The sequence below is a fragment of the Oncorhynchus tshawytscha genome, unplaced genomic scaffold, assembly GCF_018296145.1.
Source record: "Oncorhynchus tshawytscha isolate Ot180627B unplaced genomic scaffold, Otsh_v2.0 Un_contig_14410_pilon_pilon, whole genome shotgun sequence".
NCBI lineage: Eukaryota > Metazoa > Chordata > Actinopteri > Salmoniformes > Salmonidae > Oncorhynchus > Oncorhynchus tshawytscha.
The window spans coordinates 1-16,057 of record NW_024607030.1 but is presented as its reverse complement, the minus strand read 5'-3'; the positions used below and the strand labels follow the sequence as shown (position 1 = coordinate 16,057).

At 85.7% G+C, this 16,057-nt stretch overlaps 1 pseudogene; it reads left to right on the top strand.

The window, feature by feature from the left end:
• The first annotated feature begins 6,351 nt into the window (after positions 1–6,351).
• LOC121842362 lies at positions 6,352–14,563 on the top strand (annotated as a pseudogene).
• The last annotated feature ends 1,494 nt before the right edge of the window (positions 14,564–16,057 follow it).

Sequence of the window (16,057 nt, the reverse complement as noted above, 5' to 3'; positions counted from 1 at the left end):
CCGCCGCTGCCGCGCCGCTGCGCCGCCGCCGCTGCGCCGCTGCGCCTGGCGCCGTCTGCGCCGCTGCGCCGCCGCGCCGCGCCGCCGCTCTGCGCCGCCGCTGCGCCGCTGCGCCGCTGCGCGCTGCGCCGCCGCCGCTGCGCCGCCGCCGCTGCGCCGCCGCCGCTGCGCCGCCGCTGCGCCGCCGCCGCCGCTGCGCCGCCGCTGCGCCGCCGCTGCGCCGTCTGCGCCGCTGCGCCGCCTGCCGCCGCTGCGCTGCGCCTATCTGCGCCGCCGCCGCTGCGCCGCCGCTGCGCCGTCCGCTGCGCCGCTGCTGCACGCCTCGCCGCTGCGCCGCCGCCGCGCCGCCGCGCGCCGCCGCGCCGCCGCTGCGCCGCCACCGCGCGCTGCGCCGCGCCCTGCGCCGCTGCGCCGCCACGCCACGTACCTGCTCTTGCGTCTGCCGCCGCTGCTCCATCTGCGCCGCCGCCGCTGCGCCCATCTGCGCCGCCCGCTGCGCCGCCGCTGCGCTGCGCCGCTGCACGCCACGCCTGCTGCGCCGCTGCGCCGCCGCCGCCGCCCGCTGCCACGCCGCTCTGCTGCCGCCGCTGCGCCGCTGCCGCCGCCGCTGCGCATCTGCTGCTGCCGCCTGCGCCGCCTGCGCCGCTGCGCCGCCGCTGCGCCGCCGCCGCGCCGCCGCCGCTGCGCCCGCCGCCGCCGCTGCGCCGCCGCCACGTGCGCTGCTGCGCGCTGCGCTGCGCCGCCGCTGCGCCGCTGCGCCGCCGCTCCGCGCCGCCGCTGCGTCATCGCCGCTGCGCCGCCGCGCCGCGCGCTGCTGCGCCGCTGCGCCGCCGCTGCCGCCGCCGCCACGCCGCCGCCGCCACGCCGCTGCGCCGCCACTGCGCATCGCCGCCGCGCCGCCGCGCCTGCGCCCGCCGCCGCCGCTGCGCCGCCGCGCTGCCCTGCGCCGCTGCGCCGCCGCCGCCGCCACTGCGCCGCCGCGCCGCGCCTCTGCCGCCGCGCCGCCGCTGCGCCGCCGCCGCCGCCGCTGCGCCGCCGCTGCGCCGCTGCCCGCCGCCGCCGCGCTGCCGCCGCCGCGCCCGCTGCGCGCCGCCGCTGCGCCGCCGCGCTGCGCCGCCGCTGCGCCGCCGCCGTCTGCGCCGCCGCTGCCACGCCGCTGCGCCGCCGCCGCGCCGTGCCGCCGCCACTGCCCGCTGCTGCGCCTGCGCCGCCGCTGCGCTGCGCGCCGCCGCGCCCGCTGCGCCGCTGCGCCGCTGCGCCGCCTGCCGCGCCGCCGCGCCGCCGCTGCCGCTGCCTGCGCTGCGCCACTGCCGCTGCCGCCGCCGCGCCGCGCCGCCATCTCCCTGCGCTGCCGCCGCTGCGCCGCTGCGCCGCCGCCGCTGCGCTGCTGCCGCCGCCGCGCCGCTGCGCCGCTGCGCCGCGCCGCTGCGCCGCTGCGCCGCCGCGCCGCCGCCGCTGCGCCGCTGCGCCTGCGCGCTGCCGCGCCGCCTGCGCCGCCGCCGCCACGCCGCCGCGCCCGCGCCCGCTGCGCCGCCGCCGCCGCCTGCTGCGCTGTGCGCCGCCCGCTGCGCCGCCGCCGCCGCCGCCGCCGCCGCCGCCACGCCGCTGCGCCGCCGCCACGCCTGCGCGCCGCTGCGCGCCGCCGCTGCGCGCGCGCCGCCACTGCGCCGTGCTGCGCCGCCGCGCCGCCGCGCCGCCGCCGCCTGCGCCGCCTGCCACCGCCTGCGCCCCGACGCCGCCGCGCCGCTGCCGCCGCCCGCCGCGCCGCCGCGCCGCCGCTGCCGCCGCGCCCCGCGCCGCCGCTGCGCCGCCCGCCGCCGCGCCGCCGCTGCGCCGCCACGCCACGCCGCCGCGCCGCTGCGCCGCTGCCGCGCCGCTGCGCCGCCGCCGCGCGCCGCCGCTGCGCCGCCGCGCCCGCTGCGCCGCCACTGCGCCGCCGCCGCGCCGCCGCTGCGCGCCGCTGCGCCGCTGCGCCGCCGCGCGCTGCGCCGCTGCGCCGCCGCGCCGCTGCGCCGCTGCGCCGCCGCCGCCGCCGCTGCGCCGCCGCTGCGCCGCCGCCGCTGCGCCGCCGCCGCCGCCGCGCCGCGCCGCCGCGCCGCTGCGCCGCTGCGCCGCTGCGCCGCCGCCGCTGCGCCGCTGCTGCCGCCGCTGCGCCCCGCCGCCGCCGCCATCTGCTGCGCCGCTGCGCCGCCGCTGCGCCGCCGCGCCGCCGCCGCTGCGTCTGCGCCGCCGCGCCGCGCGCCGCTGCGCCGTCTGCGCCGCCGCGCCGCTGCGCCGCGCCGCTGCCCGTGCCGCCGCCCCGCCGCCGCCGCTGCGCCGCTGCGCCGCTGCGCCGCCGCGCCGCTGCGCCGCCGCCGCCGCCGCGCCGCCGCTGCGCGCTGCTGCGCCGCCGCGCCGCTGCGCCGCCGCGCCGCTGCGCCGCCGCCCGCTGCGCCGCCGCTGCCGCTGCGCCGCACGCCGCCGCCGCTGCGCCGCCGCTGCTGCGCCGCCGCCGCTGCGCTGCCACGCCGCCGCCGCCGCGCCGCTGCCCGCCGCCACGCTGCGCCGCCGCTGCGCCGCGCCGCTGCGCCGCCGCTGCGCCGCCTCTGCGCCGCCGCTGCCGCCGCCGCCGCGCCGCCTGCGCTGCGCCGCCGCCGCATCCTGCGCCGCCGCGCCGCTGCGCCGCTGCGCCGCCGCGCCGCTGCTGCGCCGCGCCGCGCCGCGCCGCTGCTGCGCCGCCGCTGCGCCGCCGCGCCGCCGCCTGCGCACTGCCCGCCGCGCCGCCACGCCGCTGCGCCGTCTGCGCCGCCGCGCCGCTGCGCCGCCGCCGCCGCGCTGCGCCGCCGCGCGCGCCGCCGCCGCGCCGCCGCCGCGCCGCCGCCGCCTGCGCCGCTGCCGCCGCTGCCGCCTGCTGCCCTGCCGCCGCCGCGCCGCCTGCGCCGCCGCCCTCTGCCGCCGCCGCGCCGCCCCTGCGCCGCCTGCCGCTGCGCCGCCGTCGCCGCGCCGCCGCCGCCGCTGCGCCGCCACCCTGCGCCGCCGCCGCCGCTGCGCCGCCGCCGCTGGCCGCCGCGCCGCCGCCGCCTCATCTGCGCCGCCGCCGCCGCTGCCCGCCGCGCCGCTGCGCCGCCTGCGCCGCTGCGCTGCCGCTGCCGCTGCCGCCCCCGCCGCCTGCGCCGCTGCGCCGCCGCGCCGCCGCCCGCCGCCGCCTGCCGCGCCGCTGCGCCGCCGCCGCGCCGCGCCGCTGCCCGCCGCCCTGCTGCCGCCGCCGCGCCGCCGCCGCCGCCGCCGCCCGCGCCGCCCTGCCGCCGCCGCCGCCGCGCCGCTGCGCCGCCGCGCCGCCGCCGCCGCCGCCCTGCGCCGCCGCGCCGCCGCCGCGCCGCTGCGCCGCTGCGCCGCCACGCCGCCGCCGCTGCGCCGCTGCGCCGCCGCGCCGCCGCGCCGCCGCCGCCGCCGCCGCCCGCCGCCGCTGCGCCGCCGCCCGCCGCGCCGCTGCGCCGCCACGCCGCCCGCTGCGCCCGCCGCCGCCGCCCGCCGCGCGCCGCGCCGCCGCCGCCCGACGCGCCGCCGCTGCGCCGCCGCCCGCTGCGCCGCCGCCGCCGCTGCGCCGCCACCGCTGCGCGCCGCTGCGCGCCGCTGCGCCGCTGCTGCCGCGCCGCCGCTGCGCCGCCGCCGCCGCGCCGCCGCCGCTGCCGCCGCCGCCGCCGCCCTGCGCCGCCGCTGCGCCGCCGCTGCCGCCGCGCCCGCTGCCGCGCCGCCGCTGCCCCGCTGCGCCGCCGCGCTGCGCCGCCGCCGCCGCCGCCGCCGCCGCCGCCCGCCGCCACGCCGCCGCCTGCGCGCCGCCGCTGCGCCGCCGCCGCCGCTGCGCCGCTGCGCCGCCGCCGCGCCGCGCCGCCGCCGCCGCTGCGCCGCCGCCGCTGCGCGCCGCGCCGCCGCGCCGCTGCGCCGCCGCCGCCGCCGCCGCTGCCGCCGCCGCGCCGCTGCGCCGCCGCCGCGCCGCTGCGCCGCCGCGCCGCTGCGCCGCTGCCGCCGCGCCGCCGCCGCCGCCGCTGCGCCGCCGCCGCCGCCGCCGCCGTCTGCGCCGCCCGCCCTGCGCCGCCGCTGCCGCCGCTCTGCCGCCGCTGCGCCGCCGCTGCGCCGCCGCGCCGCCGCGCCGCGCCGCCGCCGCCGCCGCCGCCCTGCTGCCCCTGCCCGCCGCTGCCCGCCGCCGCTGCGCCGCCGCCGCTGCCGCCGCGCGCCGCCGCTGCCGCGCCGCCGCCGCCGCTGCCGCCGCCGCCGCCGCCGCCGCCGCGCCGCTGCGCCGCCGCTGCCGCCGCCGCTGCCGCCGCCGCCGCCGCGCCGCCGCCGCCGCCGCCGCCGCCGCCGCTGCGCCGCCGCGCCGCCGCCGCCGCCGCTGCGCCGCCGCGCCGCCGCGCCGCCGCCGCCGCTGCGCCGCTGCGCATGCCGCCGCCGCCGCGCCGCCGCCGCCGCCGCCGCTGCGCGCCGCCACCGCCGCTGCGCCGCCGCCGCCGCGCGCCGCTGCTGCGCCGCGCGCCGCGCCGCCGCCGCCGCCGCCGCCGCTGCCGCCGCCGCTGCGCCGCCACCGCCTGCCGCCGCCGCCGCCGCGCCGCCGCCGCCGCCGCCGCGCCGCCGCCCGCGCCGCCGCCGCCGCCGCCGCCGCCGCCGCCGCTGCGCCGCGCCGCCGCTGCGCCTGCCCGCCGCCGCGCTGCGCCGCCGCCGCTGCGCCGCCGCCCGCTGCGCCGCCGCCGCTGCGCCGCCGCTGCGCCGCGCCGCCGCCGCCGCCACGCCGCCGCGCCGCCGCGCCGCGCCGCCGCCGCCGCCCGCGCCGCCGCGCCGCTGCCGCCATCCGCCGCCTGCGCCGCCGCCGCGCCGCCGCGCCGCCACCCGCTGCGCCGCCGCGCCGCCGCGCCGCCGCCTGCGCCGCCGCTGCCGCCGCTGCCGCCGCCGCCGCTGCGCCGCCGCTGCGCCGCCGCCGCCGCGCCGCCGCCGCTGCGCCGCTGCGCCGCCGCCGCCCGCCGCTGCCGCCGCCGCCGCTGCGCCGCTGCGCCGCCGCCGCCGCCGCGCCGCCGCCGCCCGCCGCCGCCGCCGCCGCGCCGCCGCCGCTGCCGCCGCTGCGCCGCTGCTGCGCTGCCGCCGCCGCCGCTGCGCCGCCGCCGCTGCGCCGCCGCGCCCTGCGCCGCTGCGCCGCTGCGCCGCTGCCGCCGCTGCGCCGCCTGCGCCGCTGCGCCGCCGCTGCCCGCCGCCGCCGCCGCGCGCCGCTGCGCCGCCGCCGCGCCGCCGCCGCTGCATCGCGCCGCCGCGCCGCTGCGCCGCCGCGCCGCGCCATCCTGCCGCCGCCGCCGCTGCGCCGCCACGCCGCCGCCGCCGCCGCCGCCGCTGCGCCGCCGCCGCCGCCGCCGCTGCGCTCTGCCGCCGCTGCCGCTGCGCCCTGCCCGCCGCCGCCTGCCCTGCGCCGCCGCCGCCGCTGCGCCGCCGCCGCCGCTGCGCCGCCGCTGCGCCTGCTGCCGCCGCCGCCCGCCGCCGCCGCTGCGCCGCCGCCGCCGCCGCCGCCGCCTCCGCCGCCGCCGCCGCCGCCGCCGCCGCCGCTGCGCATCGCTGCGCCGCCGCCGCCGCCGCTGCGCCGCCGCTGCGCCGCCGCCTGCCGCTGCGCCGCCGCCGCCGCCGCCGCTGCCGCCGCGCCGCCGCTGCCGCCGCCGCCGCTGCGCCGCCGCGCCGCCCGCTGCGCCTGCGCCGCCGCGCCGCCGCGCCGCTGCGCCGCCGCGCCGCCACGCCGCCGCCGCCGCCGCCGCGCCGCTGCCGCCGTCGCCGCCGCCACGCCGCCGCGCCGCTCGCCACCCGCCGCCGCCGCCGCCGCCGCCGCCGCGCCGCTGCGCCGCCGCCGCTGCGCCGCCGCCACGCCGCCGCTGCCGCCGCTGCCGCCACGCCGCCGCCCTGCGCCGCCGCGCCGCCGCTGCGCCGCCGCCGCCGCGCCGCCGCCGCCGCCGCTGCCGCCGCCGCCCTGCTGCCGCCGCCGCGCCGCGCACCGCCGCTGCCGCCGCTGCGCCGCCGCCGCGCCGCCGCGCCGCCCGCCGCCGCCGCCGCCGCTGCCGCCGCCCGCTGCGCCGCCGCCCGCTGCGCCGCCGCCGCCCCGCCGCTGCCGCCGCCGCCGCGCCGCTGCGCCGCCGCTGCCGCCGCCGCCGCCGCCGCCCGCTGCGCGCCGCCGCCGCCGCCGCCGCCCGCCGCTGCCGCCGCCGCCGCCGCCGCGCCGCCGCTGCGCCGCCGCCGCCGCCGCTGCGCCGCCGCCGCTGCCGCCGCCGCCGCTGCGCCGCTGCCGCCGCCTGCGCCGCCGCCGCTGCCCCGCCGCCGCCGCCGCCGCCGCCGCCGCTGCGCCGCCGCCGCCGCCGCCGCCGCCGCCGCTGCCGCCGCGCCGCTGCCGCCGCCGCCGCCGCGCCGCTGCGCCGCCGCTGCGCCGCGCCGCTGCCGCTGCCGCCGCCGCCGCTGCGCCGCCGCGCCGCCGCGCCGCCGCCGCCGCCGCCGCTCGCCGCCGCCGCCGCCGCTGCGCCGCTGTGCCGCCGCTGCCCGCCGCCGCCGCTGCCCTGCCGCCCGCTGCGCCGCCCGCTGCCGCCGCCGCCGCCGCTGCGCGCCGCCTGCCGCCCGCCGCCGCCGCCGCCCCTGCTGCGCCGCCGCCGCTGCGCCGCTGCGCCGCCGCCCCGCCGCCGCCGCCGCCGCTGCGCCGCTGCGCCGCCACTGCGCCGCCGCGCCCCCCGCCGCCGCCGCCTGCCGCCGCCCCTGCGCCGCGCCTGCCGCTGCTGCGCCGCCGCCGCCGCTGCGCCGCCGCTGCGCCGCCGCCGCCGCCGCCGCCGCCGCCGCCTGCGCCGCCACGCCGCCGCGCCGCTGCCGCCGCCGCTGCGCCGCCGCCGCCGCGCCGCCTGCGCCGCCGCCGCCGCTGCGCCGCCGCGCCGCCGCCGCCGCGCCGCCGCCGCCTGCGCCGCGCCGCCGCCGCCGCCGCGCCGCTGCCGCCGCCCGCGCGCCGCCGCTGCCTCGCCCGCCGCCGCCGCTGCGCCGCCGCGCCGCTGCGCCGCCGCGCCGCCGCGCCGCTGCGCCGCCGCCGCCGCTGCGCCGCCGCCGCCTGCGCCGCCGCGCCGCGCCGCGCCCGCCGCCGCCGCCGCGCCGCCGCCCGCCGCCGCCGCCGCCGCTGCGCCGCCGCTGCCGCCGCCGCCGCCGCCGCCCGCTGGTGCCGCGCCGCCGCCGCTGCGCCGCCGCCGCCCTGCGCCGCCGCCGCCGCCGCCGCCGCCGCCGCTGCCGCTGCCGCCGCCGCCGCCGCCGCCGCCGCCCCGCCGCCGCTGCGCCGCCACGCCGCTGCGCCGCTGCCGCCGCCGCGCCGCCGCCGCTGCGCCGCCGCCGCTGCCGCTGCCGCGCCTGCCGCCGCCGCCACGCCGCTGCGCCGCCCCGCCGCGCCGCTGCGCCGCCGCGCCGCCGCCGCCGCCCGCGCCGCCGCGCCGCCGCCGCTGCGCCGCTGCGCCGCCGCCGCCGCCGCCGCTGCGCCGCCGCCGCCACGCCGCCGCGCCGCCGCCGCCGCCGCCGCCGCCGCCGCCACGCCGCTGCCCGCTGCCGCCGCCCGCCGCCGCGCCGCGCCGCTGCGCCGCCGCGCCGCCGCCACCGCTGCGCCGCCGCGCCGCCGCTGCGCCGCCTGCGCCGCCGCCGCCGCCGCCGCCGCCCGCCTGCGCCGCCGCTGCCCGCCGCGCCGCTGCCCCCGCTGCGCCGCCGCCCGCTGCGCCGCCGCGCGCCGCCGCCGCGCCGCCGCCGCCGCGCCGCCGCCGCCGCCGCCGCCGCGCCGCCGCCGCCGCGCCGCCGCGCCGCGCGCCGCTGCGCCGCCGCGCCGCCGCCGCGCCGCCGCTGCGCCGCCGCCGCCGCCGCCCGCCGCCGCCCGCCGCGCCGCCGCGCCGCCGCCGCCGCTGCGCCCGCCGCCGCGCCGCGCCGCCGCCGCCGCGCCGCCGCGCCGCCGCGCCGCCGCGCCGCCGCGCCGCGCCGCCGCCGCCGCGCCGCTGCGCCGCTGCGCCGCCGCGCCGCTGCGCCGCCGCCGCCGCTGCGCCGCGCGCCGCCGCTGCCGCTGCGCCGCCGCGCCGCCGCTGCTGCGCCGCCGCCGCTGCGCCGCCCGCCGCTGCGCCGCTGCGCCGCCGCGCCGCCACGCCGCCGCCGCTGCGCCGCCACGCCGCTGCGCCGCCACCGCCGCCGCGCCGCTGCCGCCGCCCTGCCGCCGCCGCTGCGCCGCCGCGCCGCCGCCGCCGCGCCGCTGCCAAATCGCTGCCGCCGCGCCGCGCGCCCGCTGCGCCGCCGCCGCCGCCCCGCCCGCCATGCTGCCGCCGCTGCGCCGCCCCCCGCCGCGCCGCCGCCCGCCGCCGCCCGCGCCCCGCCACGCCGCCGCGCCGCGCCGCGCCGCTGCGCCGCCGCGCCGCCGCGCCGCCGCCGCCACGCCGCGCCGCCGCCGCCGCTGCCGCCGCCGCGCCGCCGCGCGCGCCGCCGCCGCCGCCAGTGCGCGCCGCGCCGCCGCGCCGCCGCGCCGCCGCCGCCGCGCCGCTGCGCCGCACCACGCCGCTGCGCCGCTGCGCCGCCTGCTCGCCGCCGCCGCCGCCTGCCGCCGCCGCCGCCCGCTGCGCCGCCGCCGCGCTGCCGCCGCCGCCGCCGCCGCCGCGCCGCCGCCGCCGCGCGCCGCCGCCGCCGCCGCCGCCGCCGCCGCTGCCACGCCGCTGCCGCCGCCGCCCGCTGCGCCGCCGCGCTGCGCCGCCGCCGCCGCCGCGCCGCCCGCTGCCGCTGCCCGCCGCGCCGCCGCCGCCGCTGCCGCCGCCGCCGCCGCCGCCGCCGCTGCGCCTGCGCCGCTGCCGCCGCCGCCGCCGCCGCCGCCGCGCCGCTGCCGCCGCTGCGCCGCCGCCGCTGCCGCCGCCTGCGCCGCTGCCCGCCGCGCGCCGCCCGCTGCGCCGCCGCGCCGCCGCCGCCGCCGCTGCGCCGCTGCGCCACGCCGCTGCGCGCCGCCGCCGCTGCGCCGCTGCGCCGCCGCCGCCGCTGCGCGCCGCTGCGCTGCCGCCGCCGCCGCCGCTGCGCCGCCGCGCGCGCCGCTGCGCTGCTGCGCGCCGCCTGCGCCGCCGCGCCACTGCGCCGCCGCTGCCGCGCGCGCTGCGCCGCCGCCGCTGCGCCGCCGCCGCCGCGCCGCCGCCCGCCGCCGCGCCGCTGCGCCGCCCGCTGCCCGCCCGCCGCCGCCGCGCCGCCGCTGCGCCGCTGCCGCTGCGCCGCTGCGCCGCCGCCGCCCGCCTGCGCCGCTGCCCGCCGCCGCCGCGCCGCCGCGCCGCCGCGCCGCCGCCGCCGCGCCGCCGCCGCGCCGCCGCCGCTGCTGCCGCCGCTGCCGCGCTGCGCCGCGCCGCTGCGCCGCCGCCGCGCCGCTGCGCTGCGCCGCCGCCGCCGCTGCGCCGCTGCGCCGCGCCGCCGCTGCCGCCGCGCCGCTGCGCCGCTGCGCGCTGCGCGCCGCCGCGCCGCCGCCGCTGCGCCGCCGCCGCCGCCACGCCGCCGCCGCGCCGCCGCCGCCGCCGCGCCGCTGCGCGCCGCCACGCCGCTGCGCTGCTGCCGCCCGCCGCTGCGCCGCTGCGCCGCCGCCGCCGCTGCGCCGCTGCGCCGCCGCTGCGCCGCGCCGCCGCGCCGCTGCGCCGCCGCTGCCGCCGCTGCGCCGCGCCGTGCGCCCGCCGCTGCGCCGCTGCCGCCGCCGCGCCGCTGCGCCGCCGCTGCCGCCGCGCCGCTGCGCCGCTGCCGCTGCTGCGCCGCCGCCGCCGCGCCGCCGCCGCTGCGCGCCGCGCCGCCGCCGCGCCGCTGCTGCCGCCGCGCTGCGCCGCCGCGCCGCCGCCGCGCCGCCGCGCGCTGCTGCGCCGCCGCGCCGCTGCGCCGCTGCGCCGCCGCCGCCGCCGCGCCGCCGCGCCGCTGCTGCCCGCGCCGCCGCGCCGCCGCCACCGCTGCTGCGCCGCCGCTGCGCCGCGCTGCGCCGCCGCTGCGCCGCCGCGCGCCGCCGCGCCCGCCGCTGCGCCGCCGCCTGCGCCGCCGCTGCGCCGCTGCGCACGCTGCGCCGCCGCTGCCGCCGCTGCCCGCCGCCGCGCTGCGCTGCTGCGCCGCCGCCGCCGCCGCCGCGCCGCGCTGCGCCGCTGCGCCGCTGCTGCGCCGCTGCCGCGCCGCCGCTGCGCCGCTGCGCCGCTGCGCCGCTGCCGCTGCGCCGCCGCCGCCGCGCCGCCGCCGCCGCTGCCGCTGCGCCGCTGCGCTGCGCCGCCGCTGCCGCCGCCGCTGCGCCGCCGCTGCCGCCGCCACTGCGCCGCGCTGCGCCACGCCGGTGCGCCGCGCCGCTGCGCCGCTGCTGCCGCTGCTGCGCGCTGCGCCGCACGCCGCTGCGCCGCTGCCGCCGCTGCGCCTGCGCCGCGCCACGCCGCTGCGCCGCCGCTGCGCTGCGCGCCGCGCGCCGCCGCCGCGCCGCTGCTGCCGCCGCTGCGCCGCTGCGCCGCCGCGCCGCCGCCGCTGCTGCGCCGCCGCTGCGCGCCGCCGCGCCGCTGCGCCGCCTGCGCTGCGCCGCCGCTGCTGCGCGCTGCGCCGCGCTGCGCCGCCCGCTGCGCGCGCGCCGCCGCTGCCGCCGCGCGCCGCTGCGCCGCTGCGCCGCTGCGCCGCCGCCCGCTGCCGCCGCTGCTGCGCCACGCTGCCGCCGCCTGCGCCGCCGCGCCGCTGCGCCGCCTGCGCCGCGCGCTGCGCCGCCGCCACGCCGCCGCGCCGCCGCGCCGCCGCGCTGCGCCGCGCCGCCGCTGCCGCCGCTGCGCCGCCACTGCCGCCGCTGCCGCGCCGCTGCGCCGCCGCTGCGCCGCTGCTGCGCCGCGCCGCTGCCACGCCGCTGCGCCGCCGCCGCGGCCGCGCCGCTGCGCCGCTGCGCCGCTGCGCTGCGCCGCCGCTGCGCCGCGCCGCGCCGCTGCCGCTGCCGCCGCTGCGCCGCGCTGCTGCCGCGCCACGCACGCCGCTGCGCCGCGCCGCTGCGCGCCGCTGCGCCGCCTGCGCTGCCTGCGCTGCGCTGCCACGCGCGCGCCGCTGCCGCGCGCCGCTGCGCCGCCGCCCGCCCGCGCTGCTGCCGCTGCCGCCGCCGCCGCGCGCCGCTGCCGCCGCTGCCGCTGCGCCGCTGCGCCGCTGCGCCGCGCCGCCGCCGCCGCGCCGCCGCCGCTGCGCCGCCCGCTGCCGCTGCGCCGCCGCCGCCGCGCCGCGCCGCTGCCGCCGCCGCTGCCGCTGCGCCGCCGCTGCGCCGCCTGCGCCGCCGCCGCTGCCGCCGCCGCGCCGCTGCTGCCGCCGCGCTGCGCCGCCCGCTGCGCCGCGCCGCGCCGCTGCCGCCGCTGCGCCGCTGCGCCGCGCCGCGCCGCTGCCCGCCGCGCCGCTGCGCCGCGCCGCCGCCGCTGCGCCGCTGCGCCGCTGCGCCGCCGCCGCGCCGCCACGCGCTGGCCGCTGCGCCGCTGCCGCCGCCGCCGCGCTGCCGCTGCCACTGCCGCCCGCTGCGCCGCTGCGCCGCCGCCGCCGCGCCGCTGCCGCCCCGCTGCGCTGCTCGCCGCGCCGCTGCGCCGCTGCCGCGCCGCTGCCGCCGCGCCACGCCGTATCTGCGCCGCCGCCGCTGCTGCGCCGCTGCCGCTGCCGCCGCCCGCCGCTGCGTCTGCCGCCGCTGCCGCCGCTGCCGCCGCGCCGCTGCTGCGCGCCGCTGCCGCCGCCGCTGCCGCCGCCGCGCCGCTCTGCGCCTGCCGCGCCGCTGCCCACCGCTGCCGCGCCGCTGCGCCGTGCTGCGCCGCACCGCCGCCGCGCCGCGCCACGCCGCTGCGCCGTGCTGCGCCGCTGCCGCCGCCGCCGCGCCGCCGCGCCGCTGCGCCAGTGCGCCGCTGCGCTGCGCCGCTGCGCCGCTGCGCCGCTGCGCCGCCGCGCCGCCGCCGCCATCGCTGCGCCGCCGCCGCTGCGCCGCTGCGCCGCCGCGCCGCCGCCGCCGCCACGCCGCCGCCGCCGCCGCCGCCGCCGCTGCCGCCGCCGCTGCGCCACGCTGCGCCGTCTGCGCCGCCGCTGCCGCCGCTGCTGCCCGCCGCTGCCCGCGCCACGCCGCCGCCGCTGCCGCCGCTGCGCGCCGCGCCGCTGCGCCGCTGCCTGCGCTGCGCCGCTGCGCGCCGCGCCGCTGCCGCCGCCGCCCGCCGCCGCTGCCGCGCCGCTGCGCCGCTGCGCCGCTGCGCCATTCTGCGCCGCCGCGCTGCTGCGCCGCCCGCTGCGCCGCTGCCGCCGCCGCTGCGCCGTCTGCGCCGCTGCGCCGCTGCGCCGCTGCCGCCGCCGCTGCGCCGCTGCTGCGCCGCCGCTGCCGCGCCGCTGCGCCGCCGCTGCGCCGCTGCGCCGCGGCGCCGTCTGCGCCGCTGCCGCTGCTGCCATTCGCTGCGCCGCCGCGCTGTGCCGCTGCTGCGCCGCTGCGCCGCTGCGCCGCTGCGCCGCGCTGCGCCGCCGCTGCGCCGCCGCCGCCGCCGCCGCGCCGCTGCGCCGCCGCTGCGCCGCTGCGCCGCGCCGCTGCCGCCGCGCCGCTGCGCCGCTGCGCCGCCGCCGCTGCGCCGCCGCTGCGCCGCGCCGCTGCGCCGCGCCGCTGCCGCTGCCGCGCCGCTGCCGCCGCTGCGCCGCCGCTGCCGCCGCCGCTGCGCCGCCGCCGCGCCGCTGCTGCCGCTGCGCCGCTGCGCCGCTGCGCCGCCGCTGCGCCGCTGCGCCGCCGCCGCTGCGCCGCTGCGCCGCCGCTGCGCGCCGCCGCCGCCGCTGCGCCGCTGCGCCGCCACGCCGCTGCGCCGCTGCGCCGCTGCGCCGCTGCGCCGCCGCCGCCGCCGCTGCGCCGCCGCCGCCGCTGCCGCTGCGCCGCTGCCCGCTGCCGCCGCTGCTGCCGCTGCGCCGCTGCGCCGCTGCGCCGCCGCCGCGCTGCCGCGCCGCCGCGCCGCTGCGCCGCTGCGCATTCTGCGCCGCCGCGCCGCTGCGCCGCGCCGCTGCGCCGCTGCCGCGCCGCTGCGCCGCTGCGCGCTCGCGCCGCTGCGCCGCTGCGCCGCTGCCGCGCCGCCGCCCGCTGCGCCGCTGCGCATTCTGCGCCGCCGCGCCGCTGCGCCGCGCCGCTGCGCCGCCGCTGCCAGGTTGCGCAAATCTGCGCCCGCGACGCCGCTGCGCCGCTGCCAGACCGCTGCGCCGTCTGCGCTGCGCGCCGCCGCGCCGCTGCCGCCGCGCCGCTGCGCTGTCTGTGCCGCCACCCGCTGCGCCGCTGCGCCGTCTGTGCCGCTGCGCCGCTGCGCCGCCGCAGTCGCTGCGCCGCTTCGCCGCTGCGCCGCCACGCCACTGCACCGTCTGCGCCACGCCGCTGTTGGATCATCGCAGGGCCGTCTGGTGTGATATTTTTGTCTTTGATATCGTATCTGGTGTGGATATCGCTGCCACGCCACACCGCCGCTGCGCCACTGCGCATTCTGCGCCGCCGCGCCGCTGCGCCGCACCCGCTGCCGCGCCGCTGCGCCGTCTGCGCCGCTGCTGACGCTGCGCCGCTGCCGCGCCGCTGCTGCGTCTGCAGGTTGCTGCGCCGCCGCCGCTGCGCCGCCACGCCGCTGCGGTCGGTGCCGCCGCGCCGCTGCGCCGCTGCGCCGTCTGTGCCGCTGCGCCGCTGCGCCGCCGCTGCCATCATCGCTGCGCGCTGCGCCGTCTGCGTCGCTGCGCCGCTGCGCCGCCACGCCGCCATCATCGCTGCGCCGCTGCGCCGCCGCGCCGCCGCGCCATCTCGCTGCGCCGCTGCGCCGCTGCTGCGCCGCCGACGCTGCGCCGCTGCCGCTGCGCCGGACCAAATCTGCGCCGCCGCCCGCTGCTGACGCTGCGCCGCTGCGACGCTGCGCCGCCGCTGCGCCGCGGACGTCGTCTGCGCCGCTGGTTATCTGCTGCGCCGCCGCCGCGCATCACCACGCCGCCGCCGTCTGCGCCGCTCGACGCTGCGCCGCGCCGCGCCACCGCAAATCTGCGCCGCTGCAACGCGGACTGCGCCACGCCGCTGCGCCGCTGCGCCGTCTGCGCCGCTGCGCCGTCTGCGCCGCTGCGCTGCGCCGCTGCGCCGCGGCCGCCGCCGTCTGCGCCGCCGCGCCGCTGCGCCGGACGCCGTCTGCGCCGCTTGTCTGACGCTGCGCCGCTGCGCCGCTGCGCTGCGCCGCTGCGCCACGGGCGCCGTCTGCGCCGCCGCGCCGCTGCGCCGTCTGCGCCGCTGCGCCGCGCTGCGCCGTCTGCGCCGCTGCGCATTCTGTGCCGCCGCGCCGCTGCGCCGCTGCGCGGATCTGTGCCGCCGCGCCGCTGCGCCGCTGCGCGTTCTGCGTCGCCGCGCCGCCGCGCCGCCGCGCCGTTCCTCGCTGCGCCGCTGCGCAAATCTGTGTCGCTGCGCCGCTGCGCCGCCGCGCCATCATCGCTGCGCCGCTGCCCGCTGCGCCGCCGCGCCGCTGCGCCGTCTATGCCGCCGCGCCGCCGCACCATCTGCGCATCACACCGCTGCACCACCACACCACTACACCATCTACACCACACCACTGTTGGTCCTCATATCTTGTGTCAATATTGGCTTTGGCCTCATATCTGGTGTGAATGTCACAGCTTTGCCCTCATATCTAGTGTGAATATTGTGGCTTTGCCCTCATATCTAGTGTGAATATTGTGAGCTTTGCCCTCATATCTAGTGTGAATATTGTGTCTTTGGCCTCATATCTAGTGTGAATATTGTGGCTTTGCCCTCATATCTAGTGTGAATATTTTTGTCTTTGGCCTCATATCTAGTGTGAATATCATAGCTTTGCCCTCATATCTAGTGTGAATATTGTGTCTTTGGCCTCATATCTAGTGTGAATATCATAGCTTTGCCCTCATATCTAGTGTGAATATTGTGTCTTTGGCCTCATATCTAGTGTGAATATTGTGGCTTTGCCCTCATATCTAGTGTGAATATTGTGGCTTTGCCCTCATATCTAGTGTGAATATTGTGGCTTTGCCCTCATGTCTAGTGTGAATATTGTAGCTTTGCCCTCATATCTAGTGTGCATATCATAGCTTTGGCCTCATATCTAGTGTGAATATTGTAGCTTTGCCCTCATATCTATTGTGAATATCATAGCTTTGGCCTCATATCTAGTGTGAATATTGTAGCTTTGCCCTCATGTCTAGTGTGAATATCATAGCTTTGGCCTCATATCTAGTGTGAATATCATGGCTTTGCCCTCATATCTGGTGTGAATATCATGGCTTTGCCCTCATATCTAGTGTGAATATTGTGGCTTTGCCCTCATATCTAGTGTGAATATTGTGGCTTTGCCCTCATATCTAGTGTGAATATAGTGGCTTTGCCCTCATATCTAGTGTGAATATCATATTTGCCCTCATATCTAGTGTGAATATTGTGGCTTTGCCCTCATATCTAGTGTGAATATTGTGGCTTTGCCCTCATATCTAGTGTGAATATAGTGGCTTTGCCCTCATATCTAGTGTGAATATTGTGGCTTTGTCCTCATATCTAGTGTGAATATTGTGGCTTTGGCCTCATATCTAGTGTGAATATTGTGGCTTTGGCCTCATATCTAGTGTGAATATTGTGGCTTTGCCCTCATATCTAGTGTGAATATCATGGCTTTGGCCTCATATCTAGTGTGAATATTGTGGCTTTGGCCTCATATCTGTGTGAATATCATAGCTTTGGCCTCATATCTAGTGTGAATATTGTAGCTTTGCCCTCATGTCTAGTGTGAATATCATAGCTTTGGCCTCATATCTAGTGTGAATATCATGGCTTTGCCCTCATATCTTTGAATGTTGTGGCCCTCTCATATCTAGTGTGAATATTGTGGCTTTGCCCTCATATCTAGTGTGAATATTGTGGCTTTGCCCTCATATCTAGTGTGAATATTGTGGCTTTGTCCTCATATCTTGTTTGTGTGAATATTGTGGCTTGGCCTCATATCTAGTGTGAATATTGTGGCTAGTGTGAATATTGTGGCCCCTCATATCTTAGTGTGAATATTGTGGCTTTGCCCTCATA